This window comes from Phoenix dactylifera, chromosome 4 (genome assembly GCF_051530095.1).
Source record: "Phoenix dactylifera cultivar Ajwa chromosome 4, Ajwa_hap1_PhDact_Kaust_v1.1, whole genome shotgun sequence".
Lineage (NCBI taxonomy): Eukaryota > Viridiplantae > Streptophyta > Magnoliopsida > Arecales > Arecaceae > Phoenix > Phoenix dactylifera.
In genome coordinates, this window is record NC_143193.1 from 34,652,988 (window position 1) to 34,669,509 (window position 16,522).

General features: G+C 49.3%; 44 non-coding genes and 1 pseudogene across 44 annotated transcripts; all 45 read right to left on the reverse strand.

The window, feature by feature from the left end:
- Positions 1–133: 133 nt before the first annotated feature.
- Positions 134–252, reverse strand: LOC149756329 (5S ribosomal RNA). Its single transcript, XR_016401739.1, has one exon. It is a non-coding gene; the product is annotated as a 5S ribosomal RNA (ribosomal RNA).
- Positions 253–498: 246 nt separating this feature from the next.
- On the reverse strand, positions 499–617 carry LOC149756330 (5S ribosomal RNA). The gene has a single exon (XR_016405470.1). It is a non-coding gene; the product is annotated as a 5S ribosomal RNA (ribosomal RNA).
- A 247-nt stretch (positions 618–864) lies between these two features.
- On the reverse strand, positions 865–983 carry LOC149756331 (5S ribosomal RNA). The gene has a single exon (XR_016402086.1). It is a non-coding gene; the product is annotated as a 5S ribosomal RNA (ribosomal RNA).
- Positions 984–1,231: 248 nt separating this feature from the next.
- Positions 1,232–1,350, reverse strand: LOC149756332 (5S ribosomal RNA). Its single transcript, XR_016401740.1, has one exon. It is a non-coding gene; the product is annotated as a 5S ribosomal RNA (ribosomal RNA).
- A 246-nt stretch (positions 1,351–1,596) lies between these two features.
- On the reverse strand, positions 1,597–1,715 carry LOC149756333 (5S ribosomal RNA). Its single transcript, XR_016404942.1, has one exon. It is a non-coding gene; the product is annotated as a 5S ribosomal RNA (ribosomal RNA).
- A 248-nt stretch (positions 1,716–1,963) lies between these two features.
- On the reverse strand, positions 1,964–2,082 carry LOC149756334 (5S ribosomal RNA). Its single transcript, XR_016402320.1, has one exon. It is a non-coding gene; the product is annotated as a 5S ribosomal RNA (ribosomal RNA).
- Positions 2,083–2,328: 246 nt separating this feature from the next.
- LOC149756335 (5S ribosomal RNA) lies at positions 2,329–2,447 on the reverse strand. The gene has a single exon (XR_016404400.1). It is a non-coding gene; the product is annotated as a 5S ribosomal RNA (ribosomal RNA).
- Positions 2,448–2,695: 248 nt separating this feature from the next.
- On the reverse strand, positions 2,696–2,814 carry LOC149756336 (5S ribosomal RNA). The gene has a single exon (XR_016402321.1). It is a non-coding gene; the product is annotated as a 5S ribosomal RNA (ribosomal RNA).
- Positions 2,815–3,060: 246 nt separating this feature from the next.
- On the reverse strand, positions 3,061–3,179 carry LOC149756337 (5S ribosomal RNA). Its single transcript, XR_016405308.1, has one exon. It is a non-coding gene; the product is annotated as a 5S ribosomal RNA (ribosomal RNA).
- A 246-nt stretch (positions 3,180–3,425) lies between these two features.
- On the reverse strand, positions 3,426–3,544 carry LOC149756338 (5S ribosomal RNA). The gene has a single exon (XR_016408587.1). It is a non-coding gene; the product is annotated as a 5S ribosomal RNA (ribosomal RNA).
- Positions 3,545–3,790: 246 nt separating this feature from the next.
- On the reverse strand, positions 3,791–3,909 carry LOC149756339 (5S ribosomal RNA). Its single transcript, XR_016407173.1, has one exon. It is a non-coding gene; the product is annotated as a 5S ribosomal RNA (ribosomal RNA).
- Positions 3,910–4,155: 246 nt separating this feature from the next.
- On the reverse strand, positions 4,156–4,274 carry LOC149756340 (5S ribosomal RNA). Its single transcript, XR_016412380.1, has one exon. It is a non-coding gene; the product is annotated as a 5S ribosomal RNA (ribosomal RNA).
- A 248-nt stretch (positions 4,275–4,522) lies between these two features.
- LOC149756341 (5S ribosomal RNA) lies at positions 4,523–4,641 on the reverse strand. Its single transcript, XR_016402322.1, has one exon. It is a non-coding gene; the product is annotated as a 5S ribosomal RNA (ribosomal RNA).
- A 246-nt stretch (positions 4,642–4,887) lies between these two features.
- Positions 4,888–5,006, reverse strand: LOC149756342 (5S ribosomal RNA). The gene has a single exon (XR_016404325.1). It is a non-coding gene; the product is annotated as a 5S ribosomal RNA (ribosomal RNA).
- A 246-nt stretch (positions 5,007–5,252) lies between these two features.
- On the reverse strand, positions 5,253–5,371 carry LOC149756343 (5S ribosomal RNA). Its single transcript, XR_016412390.1, has one exon. It is a non-coding gene; the product is annotated as a 5S ribosomal RNA (ribosomal RNA).
- Positions 5,372–5,619: 248 nt separating this feature from the next.
- LOC149756344 (5S ribosomal RNA) lies at positions 5,620–5,738 on the reverse strand. Its single transcript, XR_016402323.1, has one exon. It is a non-coding gene; the product is annotated as a 5S ribosomal RNA (ribosomal RNA).
- A 246-nt stretch (positions 5,739–5,984) lies between these two features.
- Positions 5,985–6,103, reverse strand: LOC149756345 (5S ribosomal RNA). Its single transcript, XR_016400798.1, has one exon. It is a non-coding gene; the product is annotated as a 5S ribosomal RNA (ribosomal RNA).
- Positions 6,104–6,351: 248 nt separating this feature from the next.
- On the reverse strand, positions 6,352–6,470 carry LOC149756346 (5S ribosomal RNA). The gene has a single exon (XR_016401741.1). It is a non-coding gene; the product is annotated as a 5S ribosomal RNA (ribosomal RNA).
- Positions 6,471–6,716: 246 nt separating this feature from the next.
- On the reverse strand, positions 6,717–6,835 carry LOC149756347 (5S ribosomal RNA). The gene has a single exon (XR_016405471.1). It is a non-coding gene; the product is annotated as a 5S ribosomal RNA (ribosomal RNA).
- Positions 6,836–7,083: 248 nt separating this feature from the next.
- On the reverse strand, positions 7,084–7,202 carry LOC149756348 (5S ribosomal RNA). The gene has a single exon (XR_016406237.1). It is a non-coding gene; the product is annotated as a 5S ribosomal RNA (ribosomal RNA).
- Positions 7,203–7,448: 246 nt separating this feature from the next.
- Positions 7,449–7,567, reverse strand: LOC149756349 (5S ribosomal RNA). The gene has a single exon (XR_016405309.1). It is a non-coding gene; the product is annotated as a 5S ribosomal RNA (ribosomal RNA).
- Positions 7,568–7,813: 246 nt separating this feature from the next.
- LOC149756350 (5S ribosomal RNA) lies at positions 7,814–7,932 on the reverse strand. Its single transcript, XR_016406555.1, has one exon. It is a non-coding gene; the product is annotated as a 5S ribosomal RNA (ribosomal RNA).
- A 246-nt stretch (positions 7,933–8,178) lies between these two features.
- Positions 8,179–8,297, reverse strand: LOC149756351 (5S ribosomal RNA). The gene has a single exon (XR_016404229.1). It is a non-coding gene; the product is annotated as a 5S ribosomal RNA (ribosomal RNA).
- Positions 8,298–8,542: 245 nt separating this feature from the next.
- LOC149756352 (5S ribosomal RNA) lies at positions 8,543–8,661 on the reverse strand. The gene has a single exon (XR_016413032.1). It is a non-coding gene; the product is annotated as a 5S ribosomal RNA (ribosomal RNA).
- Positions 8,662–8,909: 248 nt separating this feature from the next.
- LOC149756353 (5S ribosomal RNA) lies at positions 8,910–9,028 on the reverse strand. Its single transcript, XR_016402324.1, has one exon. It is a non-coding gene; the product is annotated as a 5S ribosomal RNA (ribosomal RNA).
- A 246-nt stretch (positions 9,029–9,274) lies between these two features.
- Positions 9,275–9,393, reverse strand: LOC149756354 (5S ribosomal RNA). Its single transcript, XR_016405310.1, has one exon. It is a non-coding gene; the product is annotated as a 5S ribosomal RNA (ribosomal RNA).
- A 246-nt stretch (positions 9,394–9,639) lies between these two features.
- Positions 9,640–9,758, reverse strand: LOC149756355 (5S ribosomal RNA). The gene has a single exon (XR_016406556.1). It is a non-coding gene; the product is annotated as a 5S ribosomal RNA (ribosomal RNA).
- A 246-nt stretch (positions 9,759–10,004) lies between these two features.
- LOC149756356 (5S ribosomal RNA) lies at positions 10,005–10,123 on the reverse strand. Its single transcript, XR_016404230.1, has one exon. It is a non-coding gene; the product is annotated as a 5S ribosomal RNA (ribosomal RNA).
- Positions 10,124–10,369: 246 nt separating this feature from the next.
- Positions 10,370–10,488, reverse strand: LOC149756357 (5S ribosomal RNA). Its single transcript, XR_016412402.1, has one exon. It is a non-coding gene; the product is annotated as a 5S ribosomal RNA (ribosomal RNA).
- Positions 10,489–10,736: 248 nt separating this feature from the next.
- LOC149756358 (5S ribosomal RNA) lies at positions 10,737–10,855 on the reverse strand. Its single transcript, XR_016401742.1, has one exon. It is a non-coding gene; the product is annotated as a 5S ribosomal RNA (ribosomal RNA).
- A 246-nt stretch (positions 10,856–11,101) lies between these two features.
- Positions 11,102–11,220, reverse strand: LOC149756359 (5S ribosomal RNA). The gene has a single exon (XR_016407784.1). It is a non-coding gene; the product is annotated as a 5S ribosomal RNA (ribosomal RNA).
- Positions 11,221–11,468: 248 nt separating this feature from the next.
- LOC149756360 (5S ribosomal RNA) lies at positions 11,469–11,587 on the reverse strand. Its single transcript, XR_016402326.1, has one exon. It is a non-coding gene; the product is annotated as a 5S ribosomal RNA (ribosomal RNA).
- A 248-nt stretch (positions 11,588–11,835) lies between these two features.
- Positions 11,836–11,954, reverse strand: LOC149756361 (5S ribosomal RNA). The gene has a single exon (XR_016401743.1). It is a non-coding gene; the product is annotated as a 5S ribosomal RNA (ribosomal RNA).
- Positions 11,955–12,200: 246 nt separating this feature from the next.
- On the reverse strand, positions 12,201–12,319 carry LOC149756362 (5S ribosomal RNA). The gene has a single exon (XR_016407785.1). It is a non-coding gene; the product is annotated as a 5S ribosomal RNA (ribosomal RNA).
- Positions 12,320–12,567: 248 nt separating this feature from the next.
- Positions 12,568–12,686, reverse strand: LOC149756363 (5S ribosomal RNA). The gene has a single exon (XR_016402327.1). It is a non-coding gene; the product is annotated as a 5S ribosomal RNA (ribosomal RNA).
- A 248-nt stretch (positions 12,687–12,934) lies between these two features.
- On the reverse strand, positions 12,935–13,053 carry LOC149756364 (5S ribosomal RNA). Its single transcript, XR_016401744.1, has one exon. It is a non-coding gene; the product is annotated as a 5S ribosomal RNA (ribosomal RNA).
- A 246-nt stretch (positions 13,054–13,299) lies between these two features.
- Positions 13,300–13,418, reverse strand: LOC149756365 (5S ribosomal RNA). Its single transcript, XR_016408204.1, has one exon. It is a non-coding gene; the product is annotated as a 5S ribosomal RNA (ribosomal RNA).
- Positions 13,419–13,666: 248 nt separating this feature from the next.
- Positions 13,667–13,785, reverse strand: LOC149756366 (5S ribosomal RNA). The gene has a single exon (XR_016402328.1). It is a non-coding gene; the product is annotated as a 5S ribosomal RNA (ribosomal RNA).
- Positions 13,786–14,031: 246 nt separating this feature from the next.
- On the reverse strand, positions 14,032–14,150 carry LOC149756367 (5S ribosomal RNA). The gene has a single exon (XR_016405311.1). It is a non-coding gene; the product is annotated as a 5S ribosomal RNA (ribosomal RNA).
- A 246-nt stretch (positions 14,151–14,396) lies between these two features.
- LOC149756368 (5S ribosomal RNA) lies at positions 14,397–14,515 on the reverse strand (annotated as a pseudogene).
- A 246-nt stretch (positions 14,516–14,761) lies between these two features.
- On the reverse strand, positions 14,762–14,880 carry LOC149756369 (5S ribosomal RNA). The gene has a single exon (XR_016404231.1). It is a non-coding gene; the product is annotated as a 5S ribosomal RNA (ribosomal RNA).
- A 245-nt stretch (positions 14,881–15,125) lies between these two features.
- Positions 15,126–15,244, reverse strand: LOC149756370 (5S ribosomal RNA). Its single transcript, XR_016413034.1, has one exon. It is a non-coding gene; the product is annotated as a 5S ribosomal RNA (ribosomal RNA).
- A 248-nt stretch (positions 15,245–15,492) lies between these two features.
- LOC149756371 (5S ribosomal RNA) lies at positions 15,493–15,611 on the reverse strand. Its single transcript, XR_016401746.1, has one exon. It is a non-coding gene; the product is annotated as a 5S ribosomal RNA (ribosomal RNA).
- A 246-nt stretch (positions 15,612–15,857) lies between these two features.
- Positions 15,858–15,976, reverse strand: LOC149756372 (5S ribosomal RNA). The gene has a single exon (XR_016402108.1). It is a non-coding gene; the product is annotated as a 5S ribosomal RNA (ribosomal RNA).
- A 246-nt stretch (positions 15,977–16,222) lies between these two features.
- On the reverse strand, positions 16,223–16,341 carry LOC149756373 (5S ribosomal RNA). The gene has a single exon (XR_016405864.1). It is a non-coding gene; the product is annotated as a 5S ribosomal RNA (ribosomal RNA).
- Between the last annotated feature and the right edge of the window lie 181 nt (positions 16,342–16,522).

Below are 16,522 nucleotides of genomic sequence, written 5' to 3' on the forward strand. Positions count from 1 at the left end.
CGGCATGGCACCGCCAGTCTCCGGACTCAGTTTATTTTCGGAGGAAAAAAATTATCCGAAGAGGAAAAGCCAAAAGCCGAAAAATTAAAAATAAATATTATCAAAAAATAAAAAATTGGAGAAAAAAATAAAAAGGGTGCAACACGAGGACTTCCCCGGGGGTCACCCATCCTAGTACTACTCTCGCCCAAGCACGCTTAACTGCGGAGTTCTGATGGGATCCGGTGCATTAGTGCTGGTATGATCGCACCCATGACATGCCCTTCGAAACTCCCTTTTATGACAAAGCAGCAGACCTCGACGGCCCGAGACATTCGCACTGCCGGGGCCGTTCTGGCATAGGATTCAACGCGCTGTTCCGCTATGCGGCATGGCACCGCGAGTCTCCGGACTCAGTTTATTTTCGGGGGAAAAAAATTATCCGAAGAGAAAAAGCCAAAAGCCAAAAAATTAAAAATAAATATTATCAAAAAATAAAAAAGCGGGCAAAAAATAAAAGGGGTGCAACACGAGGACTTCCCAGGGGGTCACCCATCCTAGTATTACTCTCGCCCAAGCACGCTTAACTGCAGAGTTCTGATGGGATCCGGTGCATTAGTGCTGGTATGATCGCACCCATGACATGCCCATCGAAACTCCCTTTTATGACAAAGCAGCAGACCTCGACGGCCCGAGACATTCGCACCGCCGGGGCCGTTCTGGCGTAGGATTCAACGCGCTGGTCCCGCTATGCGGCATGGCACCGCCAGTCTCCGGACTCAGTTTATTTTCGGGGGAAAAAAATTATACGAAGTGGAAAAGCCAAAAGCCAGAAAATTAAAAATAAATATTATCAAAAAATAAAAAAGCGGGCAAAAAATAAAAGGGGTGCAACACGAGGACTTCCCAGGGGGTCACCCATCCTAGTACTACTCTCGCCCAAGCACGCTTAACTGCGGAGTTCTGATGGAATCCGGTGCATTAGTGCTGGTATGATCGCACCCATGACATGCCCATCGAAACTCCCTTTTATGACAAAGCAGCAGACCTCGACGGCCCGAGACATTCGCGCCGCCGGGGCCGTTCTGGCGTAGGATTCAACGCGCTGGTCCCGCTATGCGGCATGGCACCGCCAGTCTCCGGACTCAGTTTATTTTCGGAGGAAAAAAATTATCCGAAAAGGAAAAGCCAAAAGCCGAAAAATTAGAAATAAATATTATCAAAAAATAAAAAATTGGAGAAAAAAATAAAAAGGGTGCAACACGAGGACTTCCCCGGGGGTCACCCATCCTAGTACTACTCTCGCCCAAGCACGCTTAACTGCGGAGTTCTGATGGGATCCGGTGCATTAGTGCTGGTATGATCGCACCCATGACATGCCCTTCGAAACTCCCTTTTATGACAAAGCAGCAGACCTCGACGGCCCGAGACATTCGCGCTGCCGGGGCCGTTCTGGCGTAGGATTCAACGCGCTGTTCCGCTATGCGGCATGGCACCGCGAGTCTCCGGACTCAGTTTATTTTCGGGGGAAAAAAATTATCCGAAGAGGAAAAGCCAAAAGCCGAAAAATTAAAAATAAATATTATCAAAAAATAAAAAAGCGGGCAAAAAATAAAAGGGGTGCAACACGAGGACTTCCCAGGGGGTCACCCATCCTAGTACTACTCTCGCCCAAGCACGCTTAACTGCGGAGTTCTGATGGTATCCGGTGCATTAGTGCTGGTATGATCGCACCCATGACATGCCCATCGAAACTCCCTTTTATGACAAAGCAGCAGACCTCGACGGCCCGAGACATTCGCGCCGCCGGGGCCGTTCTGGCGTAGGATTCAACGCGCTGGTCCCGCTATGCGGCATGGCACCGCCAGTCTCCGGACTCAGTTTATTTTCGGGAGAAAAAAATTATCCGAAGAGGAAAAGCCAAAAGCCGAAAAATTAAAAATAAATATTATCAAAAAATAAAAAAGTGGAGAAAAAAATAAAAAGGGTGCAACACGAGGACTTCCTAGGGGGTCACCCATCCTAGTACTACTCTCGCCCAAGCACGCTTAACTGCGGAGTTCTGATGGGATCCGGTGCATTAGTGCTGGTATGATCGCACCCATGACATGCCCTTCGAAACTCCCTTTTATGACAATGCAGCAGACCTCGACGGCCCGAGACATTCGCGCTACCGGGGCCGTTCTGGCGTAGGATTCAACGCGCTGTTCCGCTATGCGGCATGGCACCGCGAGTCTCCGGACTCAGTTTATTTTCGGGGGAAAAAAATTATCCGAAGAGGAAAAGCCAAAAGCCGAAAAATTAAAAATAAATATTATCAAAAAATAAAAAAGCGGGCAAAAAATAAAAGGGGTGCAACACGAAGACTTCCCAGGGGGTCACCCATCCTAGTACTACTCTCGCCCAAGCACGCTTAACAGCGGAGTTCTGATGGGATCCGGTGCATTAGTGCTGGTATGATCGCACCCATGACATGCCCATCGAAACTCCCTTTTATGACAAAGCAGCAGACCTCGACGGCCCGAGACATTCGCGCCGCCGGGGCCGTTCTGGCGTAGGATTCAACGCGCTGGTCCCGCTATGCGGCATGGCACCGCCGGTCTCCGGACTCAGTTTATTTTCGGGGGAAAAAAAATATCCGAAGAGGAAAAGCCAAAAGCCGAAAAATTAAAAATAAATATTATCAAAAAATAAAAAAGTGGAGAAAAAAATAAAAAGGGTGCAACACGAGGACTTCCTAGGGGGTCACCCATCCTAGTACTACTCTCGCCCAAGCACGCTTAACTGCGGAGTTCTGATGGGATCCGGTGCATTAGTGCTGGTATGATCGCACCCATGACATGCCCTTCGAAACTCCCTTTTATGACAATGCAGCAGACCTCGACGGCCCGAGACATTCGCGCTGCCGGGGCCGTTCTGGCGTAGGATTCAACGCGCTGTTCCGCTATGCGGCATGGCACCGCGAGTCTCCGGACTCAGTTTATTTTCGGGGGAAAAAAATTATCCGAAGAGGAAAAGCCAAAAGCCGAAAAATAAAAAATAAATGTTATCAAAAAATAAAAAAGCGGGCAAAAAATAAAAGGGGTGCAACACGAGGACTTTCCAGGGGGTCACCCATCCTAGTACTACTCTCGCCCAAGCACGCTTAACTGCAGAGTTCTGATGGGATCCGGTGCATTAGTGCTGGTATGATCGCACCCATGACATGCCCTTCAAAACTCCCTTTTATGACAAAGCAGCAGACCTCGACGGCCCGAGACATTCGCGCTGCCGGGGCCGTTCTGGCGTATGATTCAACGCGCTGTTCCGCTATGCGGCATGGCACCGCCAGTCTCCGGACTCAGTTTATTTTCGGGGGGAAAAAATTATCCGAAGAGGAAAAGCCAAAAGCCAAAAAATTAAAAATAAATATTATCAAAAAATAAAAAAGCGGGCAAAAAATAAAAAGGGTGCAACACGAGGACTTCCCAGGGGGTCACCCATCCTAGTACTTCTCTCGCCCAAGCACGCTTAACTGCGGAGTTATGATGGGATCCGGTGCATTAGTGCTGGTACGATCGCACCCATGGCATGCCCTTCGAAACTCCCTTTTATGACAAAGCAGCAGACCGCGACGGCCCGAGACATTCGCGCCGCCGGGGCCGTTCTGGCGTAGGATTCAACGCGCTGTTCCGCTATGCGGCATGGCACCGCCAGTCTCCGGACTCAGTTTATTTTCGGGAAAAAAAAATTATCCGAAGAGGAAAAGCCAAAAGCCGAAAAATTAAAAATAAATATTATCAAAAAATAAAAAAGCGGGCAAAAAATAAAAAGGGTGCAACACGAGGACTTCCCAGGGGGTCACCCATCCTAGTACTACTCTCGCCCAAGCACGCTTAACTGCGGAGTTCTGATCGGATCCGGTGCATTAGTGTTGGTATGATCGCACCCATGACATGCCCTTCGAAACTCCCTTTTATGACAAAGCAGCAGACCTCGACGGCCCGAGGCATTCGCGCTGCCGGGGCCGTTCTGGCGTAGGATTCAACGCGCTGTTCCGCTATGCGGCATGGCACCGCGAGTCTCCGGACTCAGTTTATTTTCGGGGGAAAAAAATTATCCGAAGTGGAAAAGCCAAAAGCCGGAAAATTAAAAATAAATATTATCAAAAAATAAAAAAGCGGGCAAAAAATAAAAGGGGTGCAACACGAGGACTTCCCAGGGGGTCACCCATCCTAGTACTACTCTCGCCCAAGCACGCTTAACTGCGGAGTTCTGATGGGATCCGGTGCATTAGTGCTGGTATGATCGCACCCATGACATGCCCATCGAAACTCCCTTTTATGACAAAGCAGCAGACCTCGACGGCCCGAGACATTCGCGCCGCCGGGGCCGTTCTGGCGTAGGATTCAACGCGCTGGTCCCGCTATGCGGCATGGCACCGCCAGTCTCCGGACTCAGTTTATTTTCGGGGGAAAAAAATTATCCGAAGAGCAAAAGCCAAAAGCCGAAAAATTAAAAATAAATATTATCAAAAAATAAAAAAGTGGAGAAAAAAATAAAAAGGGTGCAACACGAGGACTTCCTAGGGGGTCACCCATCCTAGTACTACTCTCGCCCAAGCACGCTTAACTGCGGAGTTCTGATGGGATCCGGTGCATTAGTGCTGGTATGATCGCACCCATGACATGCCCTTCGAAACTCCCTTTTTTGACAATGCAGCAGACCTCGACGGCCCGAGACATTCGCGCTGCCGGGGCCGTTCTGGCGTAGGATTCAACGCGCTGTTCCGCTATGCGGCATGGCACCGCGAGTCTCCGGACTCAGTTTATTTTCGGGGGAAAAAAATTATCCGAAGAGGAAAAGCCAAAAGCCGAAAAATAAAAAATAAATGTTATCAAAAAATAAAAAAGCGGGCAAAAAATAAAAGGGGTGCAACACGAGAACTTTCCAGGGGGTCACCCATCCTAGTACTACTCTCGCCCAAGCACGCTTAACTGCAGAGTTCTGATGGGATCCGGTGCATTAGTGCTGGTATGATCGCACCCATGACATGCCCTTCAAAACTCCCTTTTATGACAAAGCAGCAGACCTCGACGGCCCGAGACATTCGCGCTGCCGGGGCCGTTCTGGCGTATGATTCAACGCGCTGTTCCGCATTGCGGCATGGCACCGCCAGTCTCCGGACTCAGTTTATTTTCGGGGGAAAAAAATTATCCGAAGAGGAAAAGCCAAAAGCCGAAAAATTAAAAATAAATATTATCAAAAAATAAAAAAGCGGGCAAAAAATAAAAGGGGTGCAACACGAGGACTTCCCAGGGGGTCACCCATCCTAGTACTACTCTCGCCCAAGCACGCTTAACTGCGGAGTTCTGATGGGATCCGGTGCATTAGTGCTGGTATGATCGCACCCATGACATGCCCATCGAAACTCCCTTTTATGACAAAGCAGCAGACCTCGACGGCCCGAGACATTCGCGCCGCCGGGGCCGTTCTGGCGTAGGATTCAACGCGCTGGTCCCGCTATGCGGCATGGCACCGCCAGTCTCCGGACTCAGTTTATTTTCGGGGGAAAAAAATTATCCGAAGAGGAAAAGTCAAAAGCCGAAAAATTAAAAATAAATATTATCAAAAAATAAAAAAGTGGAGAAAAAAATAAAAAGGGTGCAACACGAGGACTTCCTAGGGGGTCACCCATCCTAGTACTACTCTCGCCCAAGCACGCTTAACTGCGGAGTTCTGATGGGATCCGGTGCATTAGTGCTGGTATGATCGCACCCATGACATGCCCTTCGAAACTCCCTTTTATGACAATGCAGCAGACCTCGACGGCCCGAGACATTCGCGCTGCCGGGGCCGTTCTGGCGTAGGATTCAACGCGCTGTTCCGCTATGCGGCATGGCACCGCGAGTCTCCGGACTCAGTTTATTTTCGGGGGAAAAAAATTATCCGAAGAGGAAAAGCCAAAAGCCGAAAAATTAAAAATAAATATTATCACAAAATAAAAAAGCGGGCAAAAAATAAAAGGGGTGCAACACGAGGACTTCCCAGGGGGTCACCCATCCTAGTACTACTCTCGCCCAAGCACGCTTAACTGCGGAGTTCTGATGGGATCCGGTGCATTAGTGCGGGTATGATCGCACCCATGACATGCCCATCGAAACTCCCTTTTATGACAAAGCAGCAGACCTCGACGGCCCGAGACATTCGCGCCGCCGGGGCCGTTCTGGCGTAGGATTCAACGCGCTGGTCCCGCTATGCGGCATGGCACCGCCAGTCTCCGGACTCAGTTTATTTTCGGAGGAAAAAAATTATCCGAAGAGGAAAAGCCAAAAGCCGAAAAATTAAAAATAAATATTATCAAAAAATAAAAAATTGGAGAAAAAAATAAAAAGGGTGCAACACGAGGACTTCCCCGGGGGTCACCCATCCTAGTACTACTCTCGCCCAAGCACGCTTAACTGCGGAGTTCTGATGGGATCCGGTGCATTAGTGCTGGTATGATCGCACCCATGACATGCCCTTCGAAACTCCCTTTTATGACAAAGCAGCAGACCTCGACGGCCCGAGACATTCGCGCTGCCGGGGCCGTTCTGGCATAGGATTCAACGCGCTGTTCCGCTATGCGGCATGGCACCGCGAGTCTCCGGACTCAGTTTATTTTCGGGGGAAAAAAATTATCCGAAGAGGAAAAGCCAAAAGCCAAAAAATTAAAAATAAATATTATCAAAAAATAAAAAAGCGGGCAAAAAATAAAAGGGGTGCAACACGAGGACTTCCCAGGGGGTCACCCATCCTAGTATTACTCTCGCCCAAGCACGCTTAACTGCAGAGTTCTGATGGGATCCGGTGCATTAGTGCTGGTATGATCGCACCCATGACATGCCCATCGAAACTCCCTTTTATGACAAAGCAGCAGACCTCGATGGCCCGAGACATTCGCGCCGCCGGGGCCGTTCTGGCGTAGGATTCAACGCGCTGGTCCCGCTATGCGGCATGGCACCGCCAGTCTCCGGACTCAGTTTATTTTCGGGGGAAAAAAATTATCCGAAGAGGAAAAGCCAAAAGCCGAAAAATTAAAAATAAATATTATCAAAAAATAAAAAAGTGGAGAAAAAAATAAAAAGGGTGCCACACGAGGACTTCCTAGGGGGTCACCCATCCTAGTACTACTCTCGCCCAAGCACGCTTAACTGCGGAGTTCTGATGGGATCCGGTGCATTAGTGCTGGTATGATCGCACCCATGACATGCCCTTCGAAACTCCCTTTTATGACAATGCAGCAGACCTCGACGGCCCGAGACATTCGCGCTGCCGGGGCCGTTCTGGCGTAGGATTCAACGCGCTGTTCCGCTATGCGGCATGGCACCGCGAGTCTCCGGACTCAGTTTATTTTCGGGGGAAAAAAATTATCCGAAGAGGAAAAGCCAAAAGCCGAAAAATAAAAAATAAATGTTATCAAAAAATAAAAAAGCGGGCAAAAAATAAAAGGGGTGCAACACGAGGACTTTCCAGGGGGTCACCCATCCTAGTACTACTCTCGCCCAAGCACGCTTAACTGCAGAGTTCTGATGGGATCCGGTGCATTAGTGCTGGTATGATCGCACCCATGACATGCCCTTCAAAACTCCCTTTTATGACAAAGCAGCAGACCTCGACGGCCCGAGACATTCGCGCTGCCGGGGCCGTTCTGGCGTATGATTCAACGCGCTGTTCCGCTATGCGGCATGGCACCGCCAGTCTCCGGACTCAGTTTATTTTCGGGGGGAAAAAATTATCCGAAGAGGAAAAGCCAAAAGCCAAAAAATTAAAAATAAATATTATCAAAAAATAAAAAAGCGGGCAAAAAATAAAAAGGGTGCAACACGAGGACTTCCCAGGGGGTCACCCATCCTAGTACTTCTCTCGCCCAAGCACGCTTAACTGCGGAGTTATGATGGGATCCGGTGCATTAGTGCTGGTATGATCGCACCCATGGCATGCCCTTCGAAACTCCCTTTTATGACAAAGCAGCAGACCGCGACGGCCCGAGACATTCGCGCTGCCGGGGCCGTTCTGGCGTAGGATTCAACGCGCTGTTCCGCTATGCGGCATGGCACCGCCCGTCTCCGGACTCAGTTTATTTTCGGAAAAAAAAAATTATCCGAAGAGGAAAAGCCAAAAGCCGAAAAATTAAAAATAAATATTATCAAAAAATAAAAAAGCGGGCAAAAAATAAAAAGGGTGCAACACGAGGACTTCCCAGGGGGTCACCCATCCTAGTACTACTCTCGCCCAAGCACGCTTAACTGCGGAGTTCTGATCGGATCCGGTGCATTAGTGCTGGTATGATCGCACCCATGACATGCCCTTCGAAACTCCCTTTTATGACAAAGCAGCAGACCTCGACGGCCCGAGGCATTCGCGCTGCCGGGGCCGTTCTGGCGTAGGATTCAACGCGCCGTTCCGCTATGCGGCATGGCACCGCGAGTCTCCGGACTCAGTTTATTTTCGGGGGAAAAAATTATCCGAAGTGGAAAAGCCAAAAGCCGGAAAATTAAAAATAAATATTATCAAAAAATAAAAAAGCGGGCAAAAAATAAAAGGGGTGCAACACGAGGACTTCCCAGGGGGTCGCCCATCCTAGTACTACTCTCGCCCAAGCACGCTTAACTGCGGAGTTCTGATGGGATCCGGTGCATTAGTGCTGGTATGATCGCACCCATGACATGCCCATCGAAACTCCCTTTTATGACAAAGCAGCAGACCTCGATGGCCCGAGACATTCGCGCCGCCGGGGCCGTTCTGGCGTAGGATTCAACGCGCTGGTCCCGCTATGCGGCATGGCACCGCCAGTCTCCGGACTCAGTTTATTTTCGGAGGAAAAAAATTATCCGAAGAGGAAAAGCCAAAAGCCGAAAAATTAAAAATAAATATTATCAAAAAATAAAAAAGTGGAGAAAAAAATAAAAAGGGTGCAACACGAGGACTTCCTAGGGGGTCACCCATCCTAGTACTACTCTCGCCCAAGCACGCTTAACTGCGGAGTTCTGATGGGATCCGGTGCATTAGTGCTGGTATGATCGCACCCATGACATGCCCTTCGAAACTCCCTTTTATGACAATGCAGCAGACCTCGACGGCCCGAGACATTCGCGCTGCCGGGGCCGTTCTGGCGTAGGATTCAACGCGCTGTTCCGCTATGCGGCATGGCACCGCGAGTCTCCGGACTCAGTTTATTTTCGGGGGAAAAAAATTATCCGAAGAGGAAAAGCCAAAAGCCGAAAAATAAAAAATAAATGTTATCAAAAAATAAAAAAGCGGGCAAAAAATAAAAGGGGTGCAACACGAGGACTTTCCAGGGGGTCACCCATCCTAGTACTACTCTCGCCCAAGCACGCTTAACTGCAGAGTTCTGATGGGATCCGGTGCATTAGTGCTGGTATGATCGCACCCATGACATGCCCTTCAAAACTCCCTTTTATGACAAAGCAGCAGACCTCGACGGCCCGAGACATTCGCGCTGCCGGGGCCGTTCTGGCGTATGATTCAACGCGCTGTTCCGCTATGCGGCATGGCACCGCCAGTCTCCGGACTCAGTTTATTTTCGGGGGGAAAAAATTATCCGAAGAGGAAAAGCCAAAAGCCAAAAAATTAAAAATAAATATTATCAAAAAATAAAAAAGCGGGCAAAAAATAAAAAGGGTGCAACACGAGGACTTCCCAGGGGGTCACCCATCCTAGTACTTCTCTCGCCCAAGCACGCTTAACTGCGGAGTTATGATGGGATCCGGTGCATTAGTGCTGGTATGATCGCACCCATGGCATGCCCTTCGAAACTCCCTTTTATGACAAAGCAGCAGACCGCGACGGCCCGAGACATTCGCGCTGCCGGGGCCGTTCTGGCGTAGGATTCAACGCGCTGTTCCGCTATGCGGCATGGCACCGTCAGTCTCCGGACTCAGTTTATTTTCGGAAAAAAAAAATTATCCGAAGAGGAAAAGCCAAAAGCCGAAAAATTAAAAATAAATATTATCAAAAAATAAAAAAGCGGGCAAAAAATAAAAAGGGTGCAACACGAGGACTTCCCAGGGGGTCACCCATCCTAGTACTACTCTCGCCCAAGCACGCTTAACTGCGGAGTTCTGATCGGATCCGGTGCATTAGTGCTGGTATGATCGCACCCATGACATGCCCTTCGAAACTCCCTTTTATGACAAAGCAGCAGACCTCGACGGCCCGAGGCATTCGCGCTGCCGGGGCCGTTCTGGCGTAGGATTCAACGCGCGGTTCCGCTATGCGGCATGGCACCGCGAGTCTCCGGACTCAGTTTATTTTCGGGGGAAAAAAATTATCCGAAGTGGAAAAGCCAAAAGCCGGAAAATTAAAAATAAATATTATCAAAAAATAAAAAAGCGGGCAAAAAATAAAAGGGGTGCAACACGAGGACTTCCCAGGGGGTCACCCATCCTAGTACTACTCTCGCCCAAGCACGCTTAACTGCGGAGTTCTGATGGGATCCGGTGCATTAGTGCTGGTATGATCGCACCCATGACATGCCCATCGAAACTCCCTTTTATGACAAAGCAGCAGACCTCGACGGCCCGAGACATTCGCGCCGCCGGGGCCGTTCTGGCGTAGGATTCAACGCGCTGGTCCCGCTATGCGGCATGGCACCGCCAGTCTCCGGACTCAGTTTATTTTCGGAGGAAAAAAATTATCCGAAGAGGAAAAGCCAAAAGCCGAAAAATTAAAAATAAATATTATCAAAAAATAAAAAATTGGAGAAAAAAATAAAAAGGGTGCAACACGAGGACTTCCCCGGGGGTCACCCATCCTAGTACTACTCTCGCCCAAGCACGCTTAACTGCGGAGTTCTGATGGGATCCGGTGCATTAGTGCTGGTATGATCGCACCCATGACATGCCCTTCGAAACTCCCTTTTATGACAAAGCAGCAGACCTCGACGGCCCGAGACATTCGCGCTGCCGGGGCCGTTCTGGCATAGGATTCAACGCGCTGTTCCGCTATGCGGCATGGCACCGCGAGTCTCCGGACTCAGTTTATTTTCGGGGGAAAAAAATTATCCGAAGAGGAAAAGCCAAAAGCCAAAAAATTAAAAATAAATATTATCAAAAAATAAAAAAGCGGGCAAAAAATAAAAGGGGTGCAACACGAGGACTTCCCAGGGGGTCACCCATCCTAGTATTACTCTCGCCCAAGCACGCTTAACTGCAGAGTTCTGATGGGATCCGGTGCATTAGTGCTGGTATGATCGCAACCATGACATGCCCATCGAAACTCCCTTTTATGACAAAGCAGCAGACCTCGACGGCCCGAGACATTCGCGCCGCCGGGGCCGTTCTGGCGTAGGATTCAACGCGCTGGTCCCGCTATGCGGCATGGCACCGCCAGTCCCCGGACTCAGTTTATTTTCGGGGGAAAAAAATTATCCGAAGAGGAAAAGCCAAAAGCCGAAAAATTAAAAATAAATATTATCAAAAAATAAAAAAGTGGAGAAAAAAATAAAAAGGGTGCAACACGAGGACTTCCTAGGGGGTCACCCATCCTAGTACTACTCTCGCCCAAGCACGCTTAACTGCGGAGTTCTGATGGGATCCGGTGCATTAGTGCTGGTATGATCGCACCCATGACATGCCCTTCGAAACTCCCTTTTATGACAAAGCAGCAGACCTCGACGGCCCGAGACATTCGCGCCGCCGGGGCCGTTCTGGCGTAGGATTCAACGCGCTGGTCCCGCTATGCGGCATGGCACCGCCAGTCTCCGGACTCAGTTTATTTTCGGAGGAAAAAAATTATCCGAAGAGGAAAAGCCAAAAGCCGAAAAATTAAAAATAAATATTATCAAAAAATAAAAAATTGGAGAAAAAAATAAAAAGGGTGCAACACGAGGACTTCCCCGGGGGTCACCCATCCTAGTACTACTCTCGCCCAAGCACGCTTAACTGCGGAGTTCTGATGGGATCCGGTGCATTAGTGCTGGTATGATCGCACCCATGACATGCCCTTCGAAACTCCCTTTTATGACAAAGCAGCAGACCTCGACGGCCCGAGACATTCGCGCTGCCGGGGCCGTTCTGGCATAGGATTCAACGCGCTGTTCCGCTATGCGGCATGGCACCGCGAGTCTCCGGACTCAGTTTATTTTCGGGGGAAAAAAATTATCCGAAGAGGAAAAGCCAAAAGCCAAAAAATTAAAAATAAATATTATCAAAAAATAAAAAAGCGGGCAAAAAATAAAAGGGGTGCAACACGAGGACTTCCCAGGGGGTCACCCATCCTAGTATTACTCTCGCCCAAGCACGCTTAACTGCAGAGTTCTGATGGGATCCGGTGCATTAGTGCTGGTATGATCGCAACCATGACATGCCCATCGAAACTCCCTTTTATGACAAAGCAGCAGACCTCGACGGCCCGAGACATTCGCGCCGCCGGGGCCGTTCTGGCGTAGGATTCAACGCGCTGGTCCCGCTATGCGGCATGGCACCGCCAGTCCCCGGACTCAGTTTATTTTCGGGGGAAAAAAATTATCCGAAGAGGAAAAGCCAAAAGCCGAAAAATTAAAAATAAATATTATCAAAAAATAAAAAAGTGGAGAAAAAAATAAAAAGGGTGCAACACGAGGACTTCCTAGGGGGTCACCCATCCTAGTACTACTCTCGCCCAAGCACGCTTAACTGCGGAGTTCTGATGGGATCCGGTGCATTAGTGCTGGTATGATCGCACCCATGACATGCCCTTCGAAACTCCCTTTTATGACAAAGCAGCAGACCTCGACGGCCCGAGACATTCGCGCCGCCGGGGCCGTTCTGGCGTAGGATTCAACGCGCTGGTCCCGCTATGCGGCATGGCACCGCCAGTCTCCGGACTCAGTTTATTTTCGGAGGAAAAAAATTATCCGAAGAGGAAAAGCCAAAAGCCGAAAAATTAAAAATAAATATTATCAAAAAATAAAAAATTGGAGAAAAAAATAAAAAGGGTGCAACACGAGGACTTCCCCGGGGGTCACCCATCCTAGTACTACTCTCGCCCAAGCACGCTTAACTGCGGAGTTCTGATGGGATCCGGTGCATTAGTGCTGGTATGATCGCACCCATGACATGCCCTTCGAAACTCCCTTTTATGACAAAGCAGCAGACCTCGACGGCCCGAGACATTCGCGCTGCCGGGGCCGTTCTGGCATAGGATTCAACGCGCTGTTCCGCTATGCGGCATGGCACCGCGAGTCTCCGGACTCAGTTTATTTTCGGGGGAAAAAAATTATCCGAAGAGGAAAAGCCAAAAGCCAAAAAATTAAAAATAAATATTATCAAAAAATAAAAAAGCGGGCAAAAAATAAAAGGGGTGCAACACGAGGACTTCCCAGGGGGTCACCCATCCTAGTATTACTCTCGCCCAAGCACGCTTAATTGCAGAGTTCTGATGGGATCCGGTGCATTAGTGCTGGTATGATCGCACCCATGACATGCCCATCGAAACTCCCTTTTATGACAAAGCAGCAGACCTCGACGGCCCGAGACATTCGCGCCGCCGGGGCCGTTCTGGCGTAGGATTCAACGCGCTGGTCCCGCTATGCGGCATGGCACCGCCAGTCCCCGGACTCAGTTTATTTTCGGGGAAAAAAAATTATCCGAAGAGGAAAAGCCAAAAGCCGAAAAATTAAAAATAAATATTATCAAAAAATAAAAAAGTGGAGAAAAAAATAAAAAGGGTGCAACACGAGGACTTCCTAGGGGGTCACCCATCCTAGTACTACTCTCGCCCAAGCACGCTTAACTGCGGAGTTCTGATGGGATCCGGTGCATTAGTGCTGGTATGATCGCACCCATGACATGCCCTTCGAAACTCCCTTTTATGACAATGCAGCAGACCTCGACGGCCCGAGACATTCGCGCTGCCGGGGCCGTTCTGGCGTAGGATTCAACGCGCTGTTCCGCTATGCGGCATGGCACCGCGAGTCTCCGGACTCAGTTTATTTTCGGGGGAAAAAAATTATCCGAAGAGGAAAAGCCAAAAGCCGAAAAATAAAAAATAAATGTTATCAAAAAATAAAAAAGCGGGCAAAAAATAAAAGGGGTGCAACACGAGGACTTTCCAGGGGGTCACCCATCCTAGTACTACTCTCGCCCAAGCACGCTTAACTGCAGAGTTCTGATGGGATCCGGTGCATTAGTGCTGGTATGATCGCACCCATGACATGCCCTTCAAAACTCCCTTTTATGACAAAGCAGCAGACCTCGACGGCCCGAGACATTCGCGCTGCCGGGGCCGTTCTGGCGTATGATTCAACGCGCTGTTCCGCTATGCGGCATGGCACCGCCAGTCTCCGGACTCAGTTTATTTTCGGGGGGAAAAAATTATCCGAAGAGGAAAAGCCAAAAGCCAAAAAATTAAAAATAAATATTATCAAAAAATAAAAAAGCGGGCAAAAAATAAAAAGGGTGCAACATGAGGACTTCCCAGGGGGTCACCCATCCTAGTACTTCTCTCGCCCAAGCACGCTTAACTGCGGAGTTATGATGGGATCCGGTGCATTAGTGCTGGTATGATCGCACCCATGGCATGCCCTTCGAAACTCCCTTTTATGACAAAGCAGCAGACCGCGACGGCCCGAGACATTCGCGCTGCCGGGGCCGTTCTGGCGTAGGATTCAACGCGCTGTTCCGCTATGCGGCATGGCACCGCCAGTCTCCGGACTCAGTTTATTTTCGGGAAAAAAAAATTATCCGAAGAGGAAAAGCCAAAAGCCGAAAAATTAAAAATAAATATTATCAAAAAATAAAAAAGCGGGCAAAAAATAAAAAGGGTGCAACACGAGGACTTCCCAGGGGGTCACCCATCCTAGTACTACTCTCGCCCAAGCACGCTTAACTGCGGAGTTCTGATCGGATCCGGTGCATTAGTGCTGGTATGATCGCACCCATGACATGCCCTTCGAAACTCCCTTTTATGACAAAGCAGCAGACCTCGACGGCCCGAGGCATTCGCGCTGCCGGGGCCGTTCTGGCGTAGGATTCAACGCGCCGTTCCGCTATGCGGCATGGCACCGCGAGTCTCCGGACTCAGTTTATTTTCGGGGGAAAAAATTATCCGAAGTGGAAAAGCCAAAAGCCGGAAAATTAAAAATAAATATTATCAAAAAATAAAAAAGCGGGCAAAAAATAAAAGGGGTGCAACACGAGGACTTCCCAGGGGGTCGCCCATCCTAGTACTACTCTCGCCCAAGCACGCTTAACTGCGGAGTTCTGATGGGATCCGGTGCATTAGTGCTGGTATGATCGCACCCATGACATGCCCATCGAAACTCCCTTTTATGACAAAGCAGCAGACCTCGACGGCCCGAGACATTCGCGTCGCCGGGGCCGTTCTGGCGTAGGATTCAACGCGCTGGTCCCGCTATGCGGCATGGCACCGCCAGTCTCCGGACTCAGTTTATTTTCGGAGGAAAAAAATTATCCGAAGAGGAAAAGCCAAAAGCCGAAAAATTAAAAATAAATATTATCAAAAAATAAAAAATTGGAGAAAAAAATAAAAAGGGTGCAACACGAGGACTTCCCCGGGGGTCACCCATCCTAGTACTACTCTCGCCCAAGCACGCTTAACTGCGGAGTTCTGATGGGATCCGGTGCATTAGTGCTGGTATGATCGCACCCATGACATGCCCTTCGAAACTCCCTTTTATGACAAAGCAGCAGACCTCGACGGCCCGAGACATTCGCGCTGCCGGGGCCGTTCTGGCATAGGATTCAACGCGCTGTTCCGCTATGCGGCATGGCACCGCGAGTCTCCGGACTCAGTTTATTTTCGGGGGAAAAAAATTATCCGAAGAGGAAAAGCCAAAAGCCAAAAAATTAAAAATAAATATTATCAAAAAATAAAAAAGCGGGCAAAAAATAAAAGGGGTGCAACACGAGGACTTCCTAGGGGGTCACCCATCCTAGTACTACTCTCGCCCAAGCACGCTTAACTGCGGAGTTCTGATGGGATCCGGTGCATTAGTGCTGGTATGATCGCACCCATGACATGCCCTTCGAAACTCCCTTTTATGACAATGCAGCAGACCTCGACGGCCCGAGACATTCGCGCTGCCGGGGCCGTTCTGGCGTAGGATTCAACGCGCTGTTCCGCTATGCGGCATGGCACCGCGAGTCTCCGGACTCAGTTTATTTTCGGGGGAAAAAAATTATCCGAAGAGGAAAAGCCAAAAGCCGAAAAATAAAAAATAAATGTTATCAAAAAATAAAAAAGCGGGCAAAAAATAAAAGGGGTGCAACACGAGGACTTTCCAGGGGGTCACCCATCCTAGTACTACTCTCGCCCAAGCACGCTTAACTGCAGAGTTCTGATGGGATCCGGTGCATTAGTGCTGGTATGATTGCACCCATGACATGCCCTTCAAAACTCCCTTTTATGACAAAGCAGCAGACCTCGACGGCCCGAGACATTCGCGCTGCCGGGGCCGTTCTGGCGTATGATTCAACGCGCTGTTCCGCTATGCGGCATGGCACCGCCAGTCTCCGGACTCAGTTTATTTTCGGGGGGAAAAAATTATCCGAAGAGGAAA